Source organism: Schistocerca gregaria, chromosome X (genome assembly GCF_023897955.1).
Source record: "Schistocerca gregaria isolate iqSchGreg1 chromosome X, iqSchGreg1.2, whole genome shotgun sequence".
NCBI classification, from domain to species: Eukaryota; Metazoa; Arthropoda; class Insecta; order Orthoptera; family Acrididae; genus Schistocerca; species Schistocerca gregaria.
Genome location: NC_064931.1, coordinates 47,434,947 through 47,454,504, shown reverse-complemented (window position 1 = coordinate 47,454,504; position 19,558 = coordinate 47,434,947). Strand labels below are relative to the sequence as shown.

Sequence of the window (19,558 nt, the reverse complement as noted above, 5' to 3'; positions counted from 1 at the left end):
GGAGATAGAAGCATGGGACATTTCATTTCTGAAATCGTTACGAAATCTAATATTCCGAAATCCACAGAGTCAAGAGTGTGCCGAGAACACCAAATTTCAGGCATTACCTCTCACCACGGACAACGCAGTGGCCGACGGCCTTCACGTAACGACTGAGAGCAGCGGCGTTTGCGTAGAGTTTTCAGTGCTAACAGACAAACAACTGTGCTTGAAATAATTCCAGAAATCATTGTGGAACGCACGACTAACGTATCCTTTACGACAGAGATATTAGTGTTCGAATACGGCGCAGACCTCGCAAGCAGTGGGCCCGAGTTGTCAACAAGACAATATGCAAGCTGGTGGCAGCTCCATAATGGTGTGGGCTGTGTTTACATAGAATATACTGGGATTTCTTTTTTTCACCTCAGTGTAAAGCAATAAGTCTTTTTTCGACAATTAAGAGTTACTCATAGGACGTAACGCATATTTAAAAAGCGAATCTGTGGTGGCCACGTAGTTCAGTAGGTTAATTGTGTACAGCTGAGTGTACCGGATTCCAGCTGTGTCTGAGTATCGGTGGGCAGTAATTGAGCAGGGTGAGCGCAGGTGGTAGACTTCGATCTAATAATAAGGTGGGTGGGTGTGGTAATGTATACATTTAAGCAGTATATTTAGATAGATATTGTTCCTTTTTAGTAGCCAGTGGTGTTATTTTCTGATAACAGTATAATATATGACTGTAGTTAGTATATAACGTGAGAAATTCTAATTAGGCAATATTAATAAGATACTGGTTCAGTTAGTATCTAAGGAGGCAAATTCTGACCAAGCAATGGGCTATTCTCTATACAGGTAAATAATTTTAGAGTTCAAAAAATTACACATTATGAAGCCGATATTATACCGCCAAATTTTTAATAGTTTATACCCAGAGAAAGCCGTTTCGAATACCAGTCCTGGAGTAAATTTTGTTCATTCGTATTTGGCTGTCGAGGCGAGTAGGGATGGTGCTATACAATATCTCACCATCAAGATTTGCAAACATATCCTTTATTAATCATCATACCTCTTGCACTGTATCTTCGAACGACACTTTTGGTGGTTGGCTATATGTCTGCCTAAATGGGACGTTAAGTTTGGCGGCGCTGTGAAAGGATGCTCAATCTCTGGGTCGCAGCCAGTCTTTTACTTTTATTTCCGTACTAACACACTTGCGATACTGTACAAACACTGACTCACAGTTCTCCACACATCACAGATAAAAATCTCATTCACTTAGCTGAGTAGTCAAGAGGGATACTGTGTCGGCGTTTCGACACATTGCACTCAATGCACAATAAAAGATTCAACGCTCTGGATTCAAACAGCTAGGAAAACGTAGTGAGCTATCTGTCAGCTGAGTGTACAACTTACCGCAGTCACATTTATTATTCTTCTCAACTAATGTATCCATTATCAGATGGTTTTATTTGAATTAACAAGGAATAGACGATTTGGGCACAGGGTGCTTTTCAAGTTGAACTTATGTTTATACGAGGTGTGATAAAAAAGAAAAGGGAATTTTTGTTTTTCTTAAAGAATATTTATTCATCAACATCAAGTCTGCCCCTTCAAAGTAATCCTCAGATATAACGTACTTGTGCGAGAGCTTTTTACAAACTTTGGAGCACGTCTGGAACTGACTTTTCATTAAGGTGTTCAGCTCCTTCAGCGATTCTGTTTTTATCTCACCATTGGTGGTAGAACGAATCCTTTGATGGTTCTCTTCAACCTCGGGAATAGAAAGAAGTCGCAGGGGGCCATTTCTGGCGAATACAGTGGCTGAGGCAACATAACGGTGTCGTATTTTGCCAAAAAATCACGAACAAGCATTGAGATGTGAGCGGGAGCATTACCGTGATACAATTTTTACGAGTGGTTTTGCCACAATTCTGGTCGTTTCCTCTGGATTGCTTCTCGCAAGCGGCGCGTAACTTCCGAATAGTATTCCTTCTTGACTGTACGATCATAAGGCAGGAACTCGTGATGTGCTATCCCATAGTAATGAAAGAAAACAGTGAGAAGAACCTTCACATGTGACGGAACTTGTCGAATTTTTTTCGGTCTTGGCTCTTCAGGCGGTCTCCATTGCAACGATTGAGCTATGGTTTCGGCGTCATACCCGTATACCCATGTTCCATCGTCTGTTGTAACGTTATTTAGAAATTCTGGATCATTGTCGACGTCATTCAGCAATTTCTGAGCGATGTCTACGCGACGTCGTTTTTGGTTGAAATTTCGGAACAAAGCTTGCTGCTACACGTTTCATGCCCGGCACATGCGAAAAAATTGCTTGGCATGAACCAAAGATTATACCGTCATCATCAGCGACATCTCTGATTGTATTTCGGTGATTTTTCAGAACCATTTCCTTTACTTCTTCCACTTCGTCGTTAGTAAATGTGTTAGAGCGTCCAGGGCGGTTTCCAACGTCTTTTCGACCCTCTTTGAAACGTTTTTACCTCTCGTAAACTCCTGTGTGACTCACAGTAGATTCGCCAAAAGCCACGGTCAACATTTTGAATGCGGTGATGAACCTTATTCCAGTTTTCATGCAAAATTTAATGCAAATTCCTATATCCATCTTTTTCTAAAGTAGAAATTCGCCGAGCAAACGAAAACACGTATAACCTTTTCGACTATCAACAATAAGTTAATGTTCAAAACAGCTGAAAATACAAACATACATCAGAAACATGTGTACTAAGAAGATAAAAAAAATTGAAAATCAGGTCTACAAAGCCCACGAAATTAAAAATTTCCGTTACTTTTTCATCACACCTCGTACACCTTCTGTGAACTAGATAGAAAGTGCATTCTTCTTCTTCTTCTTTCCCCTGACCTGTGTCACTGATATAGGGTGGACAGGTATCTTCCCTATCTCCACCGTTTCCTCCTCAGGACGGAATTTGTACACCACCTCCTTGTGGTTTGTATTATCCCATGTGAAAGAATGACAACTTTTCCGGAGTGTTTGCGAATCGTGTTTGGGACATGGGTACCAGCCCAGTATTCACCTAATCGAATGTGGAAAACCGCTTAAAAACTACAACCAGGCTGGCAGGCACAACAGCCCTTGTCGGGTTCGACCACTCGATAAATCGAAGCAATAGTCAAATCAGACTGCCCAACAGATACACTATTATTCGAAGTTAGCGGCTTTCTAACACTGTAATTCGAATTGTTTCGTGAATTGTTTCTGCATTTGTTTCGTCATTCAGCTCTTTGGCAACACTCTTTTGTTCACTATACAATGAATAATTTACTATAGTACATAAATCAGTTACAAAAATGACTTTAAAAAAGTCCAAGCGTTTGCCTCTCACAGAAAAGAAGCAAGGTTACTGAGGACGTGGAATGTGGAGCATAAAAGAAAGGCTGTAGAGAAATCTCTCGGGATTCCGCCATCGACGCTGTCAATAGTCCTGAAACAGAGAGATCGGACTGCTGAAAACGTATCATACTGAGAGAGCAAGCGAACCCGCCAGCATCATTTGTAAGAAGAAGAAGAGGCAGCACTGATTCCGTCTGTAACTCCAACAGAGACCAAGTCGTCACTGGAAACGTTGCGCACATACGCTCATCAGGCCTACCTAATACCTGGCAAGGATAACAGCGGCGAAGCGTCGTGGCATGGAAGCAACGAGGCCTTGGAACGTCGCTGGAGGGAGTTGCCACCACATTTGCACACACAGGGCATCCAATCCCTATAAATTGCGGGCAGGGGGACGATGAGCTCTGACGCCACGTTCAATCATATCCCAGATGTGATCGATCGGGTTCAGATCTGGCGAGTTGGGCAGCCAGTGCATACATTGGAAATCGCCATTGTGTTCCTCTAACCACTCAGTCACACTCCTGGCCTAGTGACATGGCGCATTATCTTGGTGAGAAATGCCACGGCCGTCGGGAAACATGACCGTAGTGAAGGGGTGTACGTGGTCTCCAACCATTGTACGGATAGTCCTCGGCCGTCATGGTGTCTTGTACGAGCACCACTGCACCAATGGATTGCCGCGTGAATGTTCACAGAGCGTAATGGAGCCGCCGCTAGTTTGTCTCCGTCCCTCAGCGAAGGTGTCAAGAAGCTGTTCCCCTGGAAACAGACGGATTCACGCCTTCCCATCGGCACGATGAGGAAGGTATAGGAATTCATCAGACCGTGCAACGCTCTTCCACTGCATCAGAGTCCAGTGCCGATGGTCACGTGTCCATTTCAGTTGTAGTTACTGTTGACGTGTTGTTAACATTGGCGCCGGCCTCTGTGACCGAGCGGTTCTAGGCGCTTCAGTCCGGAAACGCACTGCTACTACGGTCGGCGGTTCGAATCCTGCCTCGGGCATGGATGTGTGTGATGTCCTCAGGTAAGTTAGGTTTAAGAAGCTCTAAGTCAAGGGGACTGATGACCTCAGACGTTAAGTCCCGTAGTGCTTAGAGCCATTTGAACCATTTGTTAACATTGGCACACGTACGGGTCGTCGGCAGTGGAGACCCATCGTTAGGAGTGTTCGATATATTGTGTGTTCAGACGCACTTGTACTCTGTCCAGCATTAAAGTCTGACGTTAGTTCGGCCACAGTTCGCCGTCTGTCCTCTTTTACGAGTCTGCCCAGCCTATGAAATCCGACATCTGTAATGGTGGGTCGTCGCCCAACGTCGTTCAGACGCACTTGTACTCTGTCCAGCATTAAAGTCTGATGTTAGTTCGGCCACAGTTCGCCGTCTGTCCTCTTTTACGAGTCTGCCCAGCCTATGAAATCCGACATCTGTAATGGTGGGTCGTCGCCCAACCCCACGACGTCTGAAGGTGGTTTCACCTCGGTTTCGTCACATGTTGAAGACACTCTCCACAGCACTCCTCGAACAGCCCACAGGTCGTTCTGTTTCCGAAATGTTCTTACGGAGCCTCCGGGCCATCACAGTCTTCCCTCGGTCAAACTCAGACAGATCACGCGCTTTTCCCATTCTACACACGGATAGCGGGCTCGCTGATACTACATGCACCGTGCGTGTGTTTGCCTAACAGTCATTCCTCGCCAGTTGACGCTTGTATCACCTGGACAGGTTTATATCGATAGCAGGTCGGTGATCTTAATGTTCTGGCTGATCAGTGTAGATCATCACAAGGGAAACTACCCATCGCACCTACCTCAGGTTTAGTGGTAACATAAACTCAGTGGATAGCCCGTCCAACAGATCAAGCATGAGAATAGAAAGAAGGTGTAGTGAACTGTGACAAAAGAAGCAAAACAGAAACAGTTAACAGTCCACGCGCAAGATGTGCAACTTCGAGCGAATTGGTCAGAGCCGGCCGGTGCGGCCGAGCGGTTAAAGGCGCTACAGTCTGGAACCGCGCGACCGCTGCGGTCGCAGGTTCCAATCCTGCCTCGGGCATGGATGTGTTAGTTAAGTAGTTCTGCATTCTAGGTGACTGATGACCTTAGAAGTTAAGTCCCGTAGTGCTCAGAGCCATTTGAATCATTTTTGAATTGCTCAGAGCCATGGAATCGCAGTTATGTGATCACGCTGTTGGAGTGCAGAGCGGGAGATCTATGTTCAAATCTCCCTCGAGCCCATTCTTTTTCACAAAATTATGAATTGTCCGACTGGTCACTGACGTGCCTGTTCGCTTTATTCAAAGTAGTGTCTCTGTTGTGGTGTAAAGTCCGTTTTCAACGGCGAGGTCTGCGGAAGGAACCTATAACGAAAGTTGATGCCCCACAAATGCTCTACGAGTAGCCGAAAGGAAGTGGCTCTCGAATGGGAACCTAAAACATTTGATAACAAGGCAACAAGTCAACGGAATCCTCCACCGGAAAAAAACTCTGGTGTGTCGTAAACGGCGTTGGAGACAGTGTGTGTGTGTGTGTGTGTGTGTGTGTGTGTGTGTGTGTGTGTGTCGTATCATACGAATCTCTTTTCGACGCACCTAACTTAATCCCTGGTGAGCGATCGAGTTATTCCTCCTTTCCTGATTCAGATGTTTGTATGAATGTGGAAGTGATCACTCCCAAAGAAATGATGAAAACATAATAGTTCGTCACATGAGCTGCAACGAATAAACGCAACAGTGATCATATAGTTTTCAATGTGCTCTATCAAAACATACATTTGAACGTTTTTGAAGTTTTCCACGTGTACACCATCAAATCACGCATATGTCCAAGCAAATCTGAACATGTCCTGGAATTTCAAAGAGCGAAGTTGATTATGATTAAGAGCTTGGACTTCGACAATAGACACACGAACACGTAAACAATAATTTTCTGTGTATCTGTCCAGCTCTGAAAAACCGTAGAGTCTTTTCACAAAGTATTTTTACTTGTCTAAAGCCAAACACATCTAACGGTTACACAGGAGATGTACAACCTGGAGGAATGATAATCATGTCTACTTCCACACCAAAATTGTACAATGGCTGATCCTTCTGTCCTGCTTTGCTGTCAAGAAGTAAAGCAAAATATTTGTTTGTATAAGGAGTAATCACACGTTAGTTAAAATTTTTCACTAGTCTTTTCACCAGTTTGCCCAACACACTACAGTTCACAATGACATTGGTGGTTTGCTCAAGTACATTATTCACCTGTTGCTGAATTTGCGGTCCAAAGACACCATTTTTGTTCGTGCAAACTTAAGTAAAATGTAGGTAAAAGAAATCCTGCTTTGTTAAGGAAACATTGCATGATGCAACTGTGGGAAGCGGCATGCATCTGGTCTGGATTTGGATTGTTTGGGGGAGGAGACCAGACAGCGAGGTCATCTGTCTCATCGGATCAGGGAAGGAAGCCGGCCGTGCCCTTTCAAAGGATCCATCCCGGAATTCGCCTAAAGCGATTTAGGGAAATCACGGAAAACATAAATCAGGATGGCCGGACGCGGGATTCAACCGTCGTTCTTCCGAATACGAGTCCAGTGTGCTAGCCACTGCGCCACCTCGTTCGCTGCAGCTGGTCTACACTACATTTATTGTCGTCTTCTCAAACTAACGATTAGGTGCGGGTGGATTTCATTTCATAGTTAAAACCAGATTGATCTGTGTTGATGACATATGCGTCTTCATACTATTAGAGTTTGACGTTAGTTGCTGTAACAAACTTCTTGAAACAGTCTACAAGTTCTTACAGTTTATAGGTATAGTTTTTGCTTACAGATTTGTTAATATTTCTGCACGTAATCTTGTATTTCCTTTTGAAAGTGAATATCCAATGAGGTGAAGCCGTTTAGTCCAGACCGATCCTTCTAGCATAATGCGATTCTCAGATTTGCAAGTCTGTATCATGCAGTGCACTTAATTCATTTATGGCTTGAATAAATTGTTGGTATACGTGGTTTTCTAATTCACTGAACTTCTACCTTCGGGTTTCACCTCGTCCCACGACTTCCAGACACGTCAGTGACCGGACGGATAGTTCATAATTTTGGGGAAAAAAGCGAGGGCGGGAGAGAGATTTGAACACGGGTGACCAAATTTGTAGTCCAGCGCTGTGACCACAGGGCCACGACGCCACAGTTGTACCACTTCGCTCGCTGTTGCACGTCTTCAGCTTGAAACTTTCACTGTTACTATTTTGCTTCAGTTTTCCACAGTTCGGTACACCTTCGTGCTAGATTTTTGCCCAGTTCTTGACGGGCTATCCACTGGATCATCTTACCACTCATTCTGAGGGGGGTGGGATTGGGAGTTCCCCTTGTCAGAACGGAAGTAGACGTTGATGTGTTTTCGGTTTTGGTCACGATAGGAAATGTGCTGACAACACGATGAATGGCACCGAAGCAGAAAAAAATTGAAAGTTTCTTACTTATTGTAGGAATTTTATATGTGCTTTTCGTTTTAAATGTTAAAATGAGTAACAGTTAATGAACCCTAAAAAAGTCATCTACTTCTGAGATCTAGTTGTTCCTCTGGAAGGAAATAAGAATATTATTGAAACTACAGTAATATTTTTAAATTTAATTTTGGAGGAGAAATTCTTACATCGACATTTTCTTCATCCCCCTTGATCAGTCACAATATCTTTAACTCGAACTCTCAGTTATTCGAACCCTTGAAATTAGAACTATCGATAGTGAAATGTATAATGTAAACGGAAATCGAAAAGCAATTTGTGATCGCTGAAAGTCAGTGTTACAGGTTGCTCACAAAAGTCTTGTATACAAATCGTCTATGCCTTTTTGGTTGTAATAAAACCATTTGATCATCGAGATATAATCCTCAGGCACGAGTGATAGATGTGACGGGTTACAATGGTTTTTATCACCAGTTGATATTCATAACAGTCACGGTTAAACAGAATCTAAAAGGTTTGCATTTAAAATGTTCGGTCTGTTTTAGTTTCTAGGGTACAGACCACCAGATAACTAGAAAATAAAGAAAGAAATAAGATTATACCATCAGATCGTCACACCTGCATACGACATATATGGGAAATAAATTATCGGAACTATGATGTATGCCTTGATGCTAAAACGGCCTACTGTAAACCGGGTTGGCGCCTCGGAATAGCCCCTTGTTTACCTTTCAGTGTTAATATAGTTTTACCATTGAAGGTATACTCATTTGTTTCAATTACTAGTAGTGAATATAGCCATTAATTTATACCTTTCTGGTAATTCCTTCATTGAGTTGTCATACCTTCCTGGCAGTTCCCGATGATCAAGAAGATTTAATTATTGTTACAGACTTTAATGTCCCAAAAATCAACCTCAGGGCTTCCAGCTATGTTTCGTGCTGCCAGTGAAACAGCTTGCCATTTGTTACTGTACATGCCAAAGCGGCCGAAGCATTAGCAAGCTCAGGGACTGCAATTTAATTCGATGTAGAAAGCCCCTAACGAGTGGCTTCCGTGGAGGCTGTAAGGACTGGGGTTACCTTTGGCTTGACGCAGCTTTGCTGCGCTCTGGGTGCGGAGCGCCGGACGTTGTCCCCGTAGCGGTACTATGTAGCGGTTGTGTGATAAAGCATAACACCTTCGAACAGAAATAGTTCCATCAAATGTATGAATGCAGAGTCTCGCGGCGATAACATTGAATAAAATGTTCTGCCCACTGGCAGTCATAACACTTGACAATGGCCAAGGAGGGCTTGGCCGAAAGCTCGTGTATTCTTAACCAATTGACACGGTTGGAAACCCGAGAACATTTTATTCAGTTCCATCAAATAGCTGTACAAGCAATCTCGATAAACAGAAACTGCGGAGTGTCGCGTTCCAGTTTTTATTTCCTGAAACCGTCCTACGAAACCGTTTTATGTAAGCTTCTGCTGCGAATATGGCAGAAATTACTCAACTACGTATTATTCCACCAGCAACTGCACTGTGTTTTCTGGAATGTATACGGTAGCAGCGTCATTCTTACCCCCTGCAGTAGCATTGTCGAGTGGAACATGCAAAGGCTGCCTGTATGTCCAGAAGGACTGCAGGAAGGAGGATTTAACGCGTGATCGACGTGCAGGCCGGAAACGGAGAAGTAGCTCAGCTCAGGAAACAAACGAAATAAATAGTCCATGGCTTGTTGAAGAACCGTACAGTCATTCATTCGTCTGAAGTATACTGACAAAGGTGTTAGGTGTCTTTCAACAAGCATTTGATTGAAGATTTACAAAACGACAAACTTTAATAAAAAGATCTCTCAGAGAAGATGACACACCGAATAGCTATATTATTGAAAGTACGTATTTCAGTATCGAAGCCACTTTCGCCAACCAAATTATTATCATCAATAATACTGAAATTGTTAGGCACGTGAATTAAGATATGCATCTGTCACGCTTGGTCACGTCATTAAGCAAATAACTACATCTTGTAATAAATACACTGAAGAGCCAAAGAAACTTGTACACCTATCTAATGTTGTGTAGGAGCCCCGCGAGCACGAAGAAGTACCGCAACACGTCACGACATGGCATGGACGCGACTAATGTCTGAAGTAGTGCTGGAGGGAACTCACACTATGAATCCTGTAGGGCTGTCCATAAATCCATAAGAGAACGAGTGGGTGGAGATCTCTTCTGAACAGCATGTTCGAAGACATCCAAGGCATGATCAGTAATGTTCATGTCTGGGGAGTTTGGTGGTCAGCAGAAGTGTTTAAACTGAAAAGAGTGTTCCTGGAGCCACTCTGTAACAATTCTGATCGTACGCAGTGTCGCACTGTCCTGCTGGAATTGCTCAAGTCCGTCGGAACGCGTAACAGATATGAATGGATGCAAGTGATCAGACAGGATGCTTACGTACGTATCACCTGTCAGAGTCGTATCTAGACGTATCAGGTGGTCTCATATCACTCCAACTGCGCACGCCCCACACCATTACAGAGCCTCCACCAGCTCGAACAGTCCCCTGCTGACATGCAGGGTCCGTGGATTCTTGAGGTAGTCTCCATACCCGTACACGGTCATCCGCTCGATACAATTTGAAACGAGACTCGCCCGACCGGGCAACATTTTCCAGTCACCAACAGTCCAATGTCAGTGTTGATGGGCCCAGGTGAGGTGTAAAGCTTTGTGTCGAGTAGTCATCAAGGGTACACGTTTGGCTCTTCAGTTCCAAAAGTCCATATCGATAATATTTCGTTGAACGTTTCGCACGCTGACAGTTGTTGATGGCCCAGCGTTGAAATCTGCAGAAATTGGCAGAAGGGTTGCACATCTGTCACGCTGAACGCTTCTCTTCAATCGTAGTTGGTCCCGTTCTAGCAATATCTTTCTCCGGCTTCAGCGATGTCGGAGATTTGATGTTTTATCTGATTCCTAACATTCACGGTACAATCGTGAAATGATCCTACGGGAAAAACCCCACTTCATCACTACCTCGGAGATGCTGTGTCCCATCGCCCGTGCGCCAGCTATAACATCACGTTCAAACTCGCTTAAATCTTGATAATCTGCAATTGTAGCAGCAGTAAGCGATCTAACAAATGCGCAGACACTTGATGTTTTCCAGAGACGGTGCGACCGCAGCACCGTATTCTGCCCGTTTACGTATCTCTGTATTTGAATAAGCAAGACTATAGGAGTTTCTTTGGCGCTTCAGTGTGTATAAACATTAAAAGATCGTAGTTTTTCTAACGAAGGGAAGTGTTGGGGTAAAAATTGTAGAGGGAGGCCAAGAGATGATTAAGGTAAGCAAATTCAATTATATGTCTCTTGCATTAATTATTCTTAAATGAAGAGGCTTGTACAGGATAGACTAGCATAGAGAACTGCGCCAAACTAGTCTTCGGACTGAAGACCACAACAACAACAACAAGCGGAGAAAATCGGTCGCTCAATCTGTTGACCTACAGCGCTCGGTATGACACTGCGAATACCCAGCGCATGTGCTCTTTCTATGAATTTCAGTCGCCAGCGTACTGAAAATACAAAGATATGTGTTGGGTGCAAAAGTGAACAACACCACGATTTCATCCTCGTTTACTACGAATTAGTATCACTTCTCATGCTATTGACTGATAGTGTATAAACATAGTCTACAGTTTATATTAAATAACTGTGAATGCACAAGAAAAGTTTCTTCAAAATCCGTTTAGTGGAATGTACGTTATTTATACACAAATGATATGGCGTAGAGGAAACACAGATTCAGGACTTTTTTTTTTTTTTTTTTTTTTTTTGAAGTCTTAATTCACTGTATTGACCTCACTACCCACGAGACAAAGTGGAATGTTTTTCTCAAGCTGTTGAAATGGCAACATGAGTGCGGGGGGATAGCTCGTGATGCATATTCACTACTTTACGTAACAAGAGTCTGTGCATTACGTATTCTCCTCGAGCTGTCGCCTCCCTTGCAGACACAAAAAACGGCGCATAAATACTGCGTGTCCCAGATACTGACTACCTTATTTCATTTTTCACTTTTCCTTTACCTGTTGTGATAAACCTTTTGCATTTCCTTTATGTTTTCGTGTTCTTTAAAGGCAAAGAGAGAAGATGAAGCGGTAGCCCATCATAGAGCCTATGCCTACCGTCATGTATTTTTTGACTTTCAGTTGTTAAAAAACAGAGTATTTTTTTCTGGTACCAGTAGGAGGAAGGAAGGATTCGCTCTCAGCTAGTGAACGAGTGAGAAGCACGCCATTTTTAGCGAGTAATTGCAGACCGCCATTTTGGGGTCGCTATGAATAAGTCAGGAGTATGTATTTTATGTGTGCACCGTTTAGAAAAATACAGTATTGTTTTATTAACAGAAAGGTCGTGTGAGTTTTTATTTCAAATAGTACAATAATTGCAAGAACTGAAACCCACCTGTGTACTTTGAAAAATTACGAAGATCCGATAAACTTAATGGGAACACGGTCAAGACTTCAAAGGTTAACATGGCGACCAAACGTAGAATTATAAAGAACGGTAAGGACAAATCTACAGCGGAGAAAGAAACTACTTCGCCCTGCAAAATAATATGAACTAATACGAACTTATTTCCAGGCATAGCTCAGCTTATTGTGCTTGTCATTCATGCCGAAAAATTAATCTCATTAATTCAATACATTTTAAAAAGCCACGCATTTCAACATTTTATTATCATCTATTCCATTATTTTATTATATTATACTGTTTACGAGCTAGCATCTCCCATTATTTTCGATGTCACCGGCAAGAAACCGGTCTCGACTTCCTTTTCTGTTTTTCAACTGTTAAATGTTACCTTATTTGGGACAACGCCACTTTAGGAACTACAAAGAGTTGCGACATATTACGTGCTCCTCAAGCCTTCACCGACGCTCAGCTGTAAACTAAATGTTAATTTTTTGTAATGCATCAGCAGTCGATTATTTGCTAAACAACCTGTGTCTGCAAATAAAAGCTACGTGTCTTACAGTCGGCGGTCCGTTTCATTGTTTGGCTGACTGTGATGCAACGAGTGTGTGCGTGTGCGCGCGCGCTAGGAATCGAACGCGGACTGGGACAGAGGAATTACGACGTAGCAGGAGCCTAAATAGTCAGGACTATCTCCCTGTCACTGAGCTACCTCGTCTAGTGGCAACAGCTCGACAATTTTTAGAAAATAAAGGTAGGTGCTTTAGCGAAGACAAAGTGTGCCAGTGCTGAGTACGCGGCGCTACGCGCTGTCACGGACCACCGGCCACTGGAGCCCGGGTCTTAAAGTTACGCTGCTGCTACATGCTTTGCGTCCCAGTCGCTTCAAATTGCCTTTCCCTCTCTCTGCGTGTTTGAGTGCCACAGAGAGCACTCACGTAACTGGCCTTAATAGACTTCGATAAATGTACGCAACTCACTGGCCGTATTTATTGCTGTTTTCTAGAGAATTGCTACAAACCGCAAGAGAAATATCGAGCTTTAGAAAGGATGAGGTAGATGAAGGAAGCTTATTGGACACATAGTTAGCACCTCTGAGTTGCTATGTTGTGCTCTAAGGCTGCTGCATGGAAATGTTTTCTCTTGTTGAATGTATCCTACGCTGAAGCACCAAAGAAACTGATATAGGCATGTGTATTCAAAGAGAGAGATATGTAAAGAGACAGAATATGTCGCTGCGGTCGGCAATACCTATTTGAGATAATAAGTGTCTGGCGCAGTTGCGAGATCGGTTATTGCTGCTACAGTGGCAGGTTATCAAGATTTTAGCGAGTTTGAACGTGGTGTTATAGTCGGCGGACGAGCAATGGGACGCAGCATCTCCGAGGTAACGATGAAGTGGGGATCTCCCCTATGACCATTTCACGAGTTTACCGTGAATATCAGGAATCCGGTAAAACATCAAATCTCTGACATCGCTGCGTCCGGAAAAAGATCCTGCAAGAACAGAACCAACGACGACTGAAGAGAATCGTTCAGCAGATTTCATTGCTGGGCCATCAACAAGTGTCAGCGAGCGAACCATTCAACGAAACGTAATCGATATGGGCTTTCGGAGCCGAAGGCCCAGTCGTGTACCCTTGATTACTAAATGACACAAAGCTTTACACCTCGCCTGGGCCCGTTATCACCGACATTGGACTCTTGATGTATGGAAAAATGTTGCCTGGTCGGACGAGTCTCGTTTCAAATTGTATCGAGCGGATGGACGTGTACGGGTATGGAGACAATCTCATGAATCCATGGCCCCCTGGGCCGGCACTATGTCCGAGCGGTTCTAGGTGCTTCAGTCCGGAACCGCGCTGCTGCTACGGTCGCAGGTTCGAATCCTGCCTCGGGCATGAATGTGTGTGATGTCCTTAGGTTAGTTAGGTTTAAGTAGTTGCAAGTCTAGGGGACTTATGACCTCAGATGTTAAGTCCCATAGTGCATAGAAGCATCTGAACCATCTGAACCATGGACCCTGCATGTCAGCAGGGGACTATTCAAGTTGGCGGAGGCTCTGTAATAGTATGGGGCTTGTGCAGTTGGAGTCATATGGGACCCCTGATATGTCTAGATATGACTCTGACAGATGACAGTTACCTAAGCATCCTGTCTGATCATCTGCATCTATTCATGTCCATTGTGCATTCCGACGGACTTGGTCAATTCCAACAGGACAATGCGACACCCTACACATCCAGAATTGCTACAGAATGGCTCCAGGAACGCTCTTCTGAGTTTAAACACTTCAGCTGACCACCAGACTCCCCAGACATGAACATTATTGAGCATACGTGGGATGCCTTGCAACGTGCTGTTCAGAAGAGATCTCCACCCCCGCGTATGTTTACGGAATTATGGACAGCCCTGCAGGATTCATAGTGTCAGACATTAGTAGAACGCGTGCCACATCTTGTTGTGGCACTTGTGCGTGCTCCCTGGGGCCCTACACGATATTAGGTATCTGCACCCGTTTCTTTGGCTCCTTTCCCCACGAAACATGTAAAAAATCGAATCACAAATTAACCAAAACGTCCGTCTGCTTAAATATGGCGGGGTCATACCGCAGTATTTCAGGGTATGTTCGTGTGGTCTAACTTTCTACCGCTAATACATCATTTGTCACGCACTGATGCTATGAACTACACGAAACAAAGGATTTTTGAAGTGCTTGAAAACTGGATCGTTATCGCAGCAGTGAGTGCCTGAATGGCTACACGCGTCCGCAACCATGTATGCGTTCCTCTGCCACATTCACTCCGGATGATCCGTCGTCGCGGAGAACGTCTTAGTTGCTGCCGAGACACAATGCACTACAGCAAGCGAACAGTGAGCGCTTCTATTCAGCTGTGAGAGACTTTCCTATTTGAGAAAAGTGACGATTGCGGTCTGTTCTGCAAGCGTGAGAATGACCGGGACATTTCGTCATATTTTCGCTGCCTCAGTTGGGGAATCACGTTTGAAATTCCGAAATTAAGGCGGATAAGCTTAGAATAACGAAACGTGTACTGTTCTAGCCTGCAACGTAGGGAGACGAAACAGACCTGGACAAAATTCCAGAAACGGACTGACGACTGTTGTATGGGGCTCCGATACATTTTTTATTTGTCTACAACATGAGTGGTCAATTTCAGCCGTATCGCAACGTATGTAACATGATTCCTCTGATTATTAGCATCATACCTAATATTCTGGATTGTGTACATAATCGCGTTTCTGAGCAAGTTCTTGCGACATCGACGAAATCGTGGCGTCTGATGAGGGGCTTGACGATGCAGTTTCCGATACGATCACATTTGAATACATGATTAGACAACAGCTGTGAGTAGGAAATATATGTTACGAATAATAGAAAGTTTGTGACTTCTGTTTGTCCGGTGTATCAGCTAGCCTGGATGTCGTTATTTAAGGCTGCTTCCTTCACTCTTTTAGCCGAAAGTTCCTCGTGTAAACCTCAGAAATACACAACAACTTAAAACACGCACATCATTGATTACACGATCTGAAAAACAAAAAGGTTCAAATGGCATTTTTGGCTGGGAAACTCAGACAGGTCGTTTAGCCACCTAATCGGGAAGTGTTACCTTCCTCCGTACACAAATGACCCCTTTCCACGCTGTGGGTGGGAGTTACGTCTTAAGTGTAGCTGTTGAGCGTGGGTGACTCTAATTGTGCGTGTATAGTGTGGTTTCATGTTTGAGTTGGATGATGATGATTCGAGAATGGATACGGTGAAATCCGGTGGCAGCACATAGTCTACTCCCCTCCTACAGCACCGCCGATCTTAAAGTCCCCGTCCGATGGACGGATCACATTAACAGTATCATATGCCCTCTCTTCATGAGACACTGCAGAGAGCTGTGGAAATTAATCCTGGACATTGATGAATTGATGAAAAGTTTGGTGATCAGGAACATTACACCACCACCTTTCCTCTCCTGCAAATACTGGCCGTAGAAGTCCTACTAGCACCAGACTATTTCGAAGTCGACCGCCATCGTCTACGCATGTGTTAAGGCACTCTTTTACGGATGTGGGTTTACACAGATGGTACATATTATAGTCCTCCCCCTACATGAAAGGGATGAGGTGGTGTGTGGAAGGTCATCCAGCTACGAAAACACTTGCCAGACATCCGAAAAGCAGAGATACACCAAAGGCGAAATATGTAAACGGCATAATGCTAGGAAAAGAAAATTTTCAAATTCCTGTTACTTTTGCTATACGTGCAGAGTGTTTCTTGTATCTGAGAAGTCTCATATTTGTATATGACAGAAATCATTCTTTAGAATTATAACGAAAGGGAAAATAGAGGATTCTACACAAGTTATATCTTTGTAGTCTCTAGAAGTGAACACGATCGTACACCCGTTGGTCATGATCAGACAGCACCAGTATCCGCTCTGATCCTGACGACTACCATCGTACAGCTACGCCAGTTCAGCATATGGCTACCAAGTTACCTGCAACACTTGCGGGCGTTTACACGTTGTTCAGTTTTATTATGTATATCCGCTTTTGTAGTCTACGAATAAATGTATAGTGTGAGATAGCGGGAGATTTTCATTGTACTTTCCACAGATGGAACGTGTTAAAGAGAACTTCTACATTCACTTTGTGCGATATGTTATTACTCTAATTTTGTTTGCATTGATCCTATAGCAGCGTTATGTAGAGGTCTTTCGTTGAAAATAGATTCCACGAAGTTTTGGCCAGATTTTCGGAGCGTAGTAGACATATTTCCTTAAGTGCATTTCAGATTTTGCAGAATTTCTGTTGCACACGCTTGTCATTAAAACAAGCTTGTAACTGTTAGCCCTGCTCTCCTCTGCGCACTTTCCAATGGTTGAAATGGCTCTGCGAGCTATGGGACTTAACATCTGAGGTCATCAGTCTCCTAGAACTTACTACTTAAACCCAACTAACCTAAGGACATCACACTCATCCATGTCCGAGGCAGGATTCGACCCTGTGACCATAGCAGTGGCGCGGTTCCGGACTGAAGCGCCTAGAACCGCTCGGCCACCGCTGCCGGCTGCGCACTTTCAAATCCTCTGTTAGTTCACCAGGGGTCCCAATGACCTGAACAAAATACCAGTACATTACCTACAATTAATGTGTAAACAGTCTCTTTCGAGGAAAAAATAATAGTAGTTTTACAGTTTCTGAGCAATGGATTGCTCTTCGCGTAATCGGCTGCTGATTTTATTATTACTGCCAGTTGTTTGCATCACAAGACGAATTCTCGCGTGAAACGGAGAAAAGTTATTAAATTACCATGAAATGAATACCCTTAGCTGCATACAGGCGTTGATATAATTCAACAGGTGCAGTTGAAAATGTGTGCCTCGACCGGGACTTGAACCCGGGATCTCCTGCTTGCATGGCATACGCTCTATCCATCTGGCACACCTCCCGTGAGACCCACATTCCCAACTTATTGTCCTGCACTACATTCATAGTGCCCCTGCCCATTATACTCATTACTGGCGGCTTTACCGCCGATTCCCGTAAGAGTTCGGCCACTGTTCGTGCATCCGCACAGAAGAAGATGGTCAAATGACTGGTGAGTCTTAACTATATATACCGGGTGATCAAAAAGTCAGTATAAATTTTAAAACTGAATAAACCACAGCATAATGTAGATAGAGAGGTAAAAATTGACACACATGCTTGGAATGACATGGGGTTTATGCAGGATGGCGCTCCACCCCATATTGCTAGACGCGTGAAAGATCTCTTGCGCGCGTCGTTTGGTGATGATCGTGTGCTCAGCAGCCACTTTCCTCATGCTTGGCCTCCCAGGTCCCCAGACCTCAGTCCGTGCAATTATTCCTCTACTACAGCTATTGTTGAGGAATGATGGTGGACATATTGAGCATTTCCTGTAAAGAACATCATCTTTGCTTTGTCTTACTTTGTTATGCTAATTATTGCAATTCTGATCAGATAAAGGGCTATCTGTCGGACATTTTTTGAACTTTTGTATTTTTTTGGTTCTAATAAAACCCCATGTCATTCCAAGCATGTGTGTCAATTTGTACCTCTGTATCTACATTATTCCGTGATTTATTCAGTTTTCAAATTTATATCGACTTTTTGATCACCCAGTATATATAGAAGGTTATAAAGTTTCTAAATTTCCTGAAGTGTATTCTTTTTACATTTCTATACATTAAGAGTTAGTTGGACAGCTTCATACAAAGCTGATATTTTGTAATTACTCACCGTCTGTTACTACATGGTTTGTCGGACAATACCTGTTCGTAGATTTACGGAAGATCTGATAGTATCGACTAACTGATTAGTATGTAACACGTACAGTAGTGAACCATTCACATATTCTTGGGGCTCACCGAAATTATTTCTGTGTATGAGGATGAATCCGCGATTCAGGTTAACGTCCAGTGTTATACCTGTAAAGAAGTCCTCAATGCCGTCCGAGGTGGCCGAGCGGCTCTAGGCGCTACAGTCTGGAACCGTGCGACCGCTACTGTCGCAGATTCGAATCCTACCTCGGGCATGGATGTGTGTGATGTCCTTAGTTTAGTTAGGTTTAATAAGTTCTAAGTTCTAGTGGACTGATGACCTCAGATGTGAAGTCCCATAGTGCTCAGAGCCAAGTCCACAATACGCTGGCAAACCTGACAACATTCCCCGTACGCACGTACTTCCCTAATAACCCAAGAAGTACCTCCAAGTTTAAGATCAATTCCGTATATTGCCACGTGATTAGTGTGTGCCATCCTTAAACTTGCGTCTTCATACGTACTCTGCAAGCTGCTGGACAATGTATCGTGGAAAGCACACTGTTGCAGTAGTAGCCCCTTCTTGCTTTTTGTGTAAATTGAAAGGGATCACTGGAGTCAGCCGCAGCGGGACATTAGATGGAATCAACGGCGACGAGCGAAAATGTGCATCGGACCGGGATTCGAACCCGGGATCCCTTGCTTACTAGGCAAGTGCGGTAACCCATTGCGTATCGCAACGGCACGGTCTATCCCGGCACGCCAAACGGCCGATCTACACTGCCAACGAATGCCTCCTATCCGCAGTCAAAAATGGCTCTTCGCACTATGGGACTTAACATCTGAGGTCATTAGTCCCCTAGACTTACAACTACTTAAACCTAACTAACCTAAGGACATCACACACATCCATGCCCCAGGATTCGAACCTGAGACCGTAGTGGTTGCGCGGCTCCAGACTGAAACGCCTAGAATCGCTCCGCCATATCCG

General features: G+C 43.9%; 1 protein-coding gene across 3 annotated transcripts in view; it reads right to left on the bottom strand.

Annotated features, from left to right (window-relative positions):
- The window catches only part of LOC126299485 (uncharacterized), a 326,941-nt gene that overhangs the window by 241,670 nt on the left and 65,713 nt on the right, over window positions 1–19,558 (bottom strand). The window lies entirely within an intron of this gene.